We start from the raw sequence: 3507 nt of genomic DNA, 5'->3' as shown, positions 1-3507 counted from the left end.
TGAGAGCTGCAGCTCTAGGGGACACCACCAGCAGTGACAGGCAGCTCCACGCACCTCCACTCCCGCCTGTGTCCTCAGTATCATAGAGAATGAAAGAATCGATTCCTGAAGCTCCTGTGTATGAACAGTGAGGGAAGGGCTGGCAGGTGTGTGAAGAGTATTCAGCACAGTGCCTTCCACATGCTCAGCCCTCAAAGGGCGTCAGCCCAGTCCCTGCCTGCCAACGTTTCCCTGACAGTGTAGACACACACACAGGCCACAGGTATCCTACTGGTCACTGTGTTTTCAGGATGCTGTTGTCCAGAAAACTTTTTGTATGGCTCTCTAGACTAATCAGATAAACCAAATACCTGTCAGCTCTGCTTTGCGACTGCTGTGTGGCTGCCCATTACTATAGATGCCTTGAGTGTGTGTTCATGGAGTGGCCATGCATGCAGAGGGGATCTTCCAGAGAAATAGGCAGGACCTGACACACACACACACACACACTGCAAAGAGAATGTTCTGCTTCATTTACATGTCCAGGAAAGTGGGAGCGGGCGCCCTACTGCCAATGCAAGCCTCATAACAATTACCCATGATGACATCTACCACTCTCCTCTCACTCCTGAGCCTTTCTTCAGGCAATAAGCAAACATTCCTGTCTGCTCTCTGACACCCCTGACCCCCACCTCCCCAGTAGCTGTCTGTAGCTGTGGCTTGCAGTTCCCAAAGTGATGATCACATAAGCCCAGCTTGCAGGCAGGGAGCGTCACAGCTGAAGAGTACCAAAGGAGGCATCTGTATGGACTAGCGAACCCCTTTCCACTGGCCACGATGCCACTGTGGGTTCTGCATTGTGTGATGCCACGACTTTTTGCTGACTTGCAGAATGTACAGCAAGAGTCACAGCATGCTGGGAGACCCCCTTTTATCCTCTGGGATATAACCCTGTTCCAAGCTGCCTAAACATTCTCAGCCTAAACATGGATTCTACTGACAACTAGCATCTGGAACGATGACAGTAGCTAATCTGTTTGGAGACAGCTTTTCATACTAGACAGCACAGGTGTTGTCTTGCTGATCTCAGAGAATTTTTCCTAGAGACAAAAAGTTTTGGAGAAAAATAAGATATACACAGGATTTCATTCTTGCAGTCCTAAATAACTTCTTAGACCCTTTTATATTCAATGACAGCAGAAGCTGCCGCACTGTGATGCTGGCTTCATTGTATAAAGGGGAATACATCAAAACACAGTATTAATTCACAGGAACGAGTAGGTCTACAGCCACAGGTTCATGGGGCGGTGAAATTCAACTCCCTCCACAAAGGGGAGACAGGGGATAGAAAACACCATGCAAACACAGGTAGGCCACATCAGTAATGGCCCTGCTGTGTGCAAGGTGCCACAGATTTTCCCCTAAAATATTTGTGACATGGAAAGATCGTCTCAAATAACAAACTTTTTTTCTGGCACCAATGAAAACAAATGTTTAAATGGAAGGCCATTGCCGGGCACGGTGGCTCACACCTGTAATCCCAGCACTTTGGGAGGCCGAGGTGGGTGGATCACGAGGTCAAGAGTTCAAGACCAGCCTGGCCAAGATGGTGAAACCCCGTCTCTACTAAAAATACAAAAATTAGCTGGGTGTGGTGGTGTGTGCTTGTAATCTCAGCTACTCAGGAGGCTGAGGCAGGACAATTGCTTGAACCCGGGAGGCGGAGGTTGCAGTGAGCCGAGATCTTGCCACTGCACTCCAGCCTGGGCGACACAGTGAGACTCTATCTCAAAAAAATAAATAAATAAATAAATAAAATAAATAAATAGAAGGTCATTTTCAAATATATTAGGACTGAATCCTTGAGAGTTTAAGGGGACTTTTAAAGAGATAATAAAAGGCAGTGTCAAAATGCTGGTCACCTTACAGGTGGTGATGATGCCTGGCCAAGGTAAGCCAGCTTGAGGGTGTGTGCAGGAGTGTCTGGGGCGACTGTAACAAAGTGTCACCAACTGGGTGGCTTAAAACTATAGACATTTATTTTCTTACAGTCTGGAGATCAGTAGTTCAAAATCAAGGTATTGGCAGGACCACGCTCTCTCCTAAGGCTCCTGGCCACTTCCAGCTTCTGGTGGCTCCTGGCACTCCTTGGCTTGTGGCCACATCACTCCAATCTCAGTCTTCATCACCAGGTGGCTTCTGGTCTGTACTCATCCTCTCCTCTTCTCTTCTAAGGACACTTGTCACTGGATTTAGGGCCCACTCTAATTCAAGATGATCTCATCTCAAGATTTTTAATTATATCTGCAAATCCCTTCTTCCAAATAAGGTCACAATCACAGGCTCCAGATAATGGGACATAGACATGCCTTCTAGGAGCTACCACTCAACCCATAACAGTAAAGAACGGACTGAGTAGGAGGGGCGGTCCCCATGGCCTTGTCATGGTCCCCTGCTGTGCTCCCATCTCATGTTTCTCTTTGTGTCTATCTACAACAGTCCTCATGCTTCTCAAGAGATGAAGATGCCTCAGATTCACCAAAGAAGGCACAATTCAACAAAATGGTTTTAAAGTGATTAATATTTCAGGATATTATCTTGCTCCAAAGGCTTATATAAATTATCTCAGCCATCTATTCCCAACTCTTCTGTAAGCCTTTTATAACAACCCCACCCTAAATTGGTTTGTATCCAGAATCTACACAGAACTCAAACAAATTTACAAGAAAAAAACAACCCCATCAAAAAGTGGGCAAAGGATATGAACAGACACTTCTCAAAAGAAGACATTTATGCAGCCAACAGACACATGAAAAAATGCTCATCATCACTGGCCATCAGAGAAATGCAAATCAAAACCACAATGAGATACCATCTCACACCAGTTAGAATGGCCATCATTAAAAAGTCAGGAAACAACAGGTGCTGGAGAGGATGTGGAGAAACAGGAACACTTTGACACTGTTGGTGGGACTGTAAACTAGTTCAGCCATTGTGGAAGACAGTGTGGCGATTCCTCAAGTATCTAGAACTAGAAATACCACTTGACCCAGCCATCCCATTACTGGGTATATACCCAAAGGATTATAAATCATGCTGCTATAAAGACACATGCACACGTATGTTTATTGCGGCACTGATTCACAATAGCAAAGACTTGGAAACAACCCAAATGTCCCTCAGTGACAGACTGGATTAAGAAAATGTGGCACATTATACACCATGGAATACTATGCAGCCATAAAAAAGGATGAATTCATGTCCTTTGTAAGGACATGGATGAAGCTGGAAATCATAATTCTCAGCAAACTATCGCAAGGACAGAAAACCAAACACCGCATGTTCTCACTCATAGGTGGGAATTGAACACTGAGAACACTTGGACACAGGAAGGGGAACATCACACACCAGGGCCTGTTGTGGAGTGGGGGGAGGGAGAAGGGATAGCATTAGGAGATATACCTAATGTAAATGATGAGTTAATGGGTGCAGCACACCAACATGGCACATGTATACATATGTAACAAA

The sequence above is a fragment of the Nomascus leucogenys genome, chromosome 4 (assembly GCF_006542625.1).
Source record: "Nomascus leucogenys isolate Asia chromosome 4, Asia_NLE_v1, whole genome shotgun sequence".
Lineage (NCBI taxonomy): Eukaryota > Metazoa > Chordata > Mammalia > Primates > Hylobatidae > Nomascus > Nomascus leucogenys.
Note: the sequence above shows the minus strand (reverse complement) of the source record.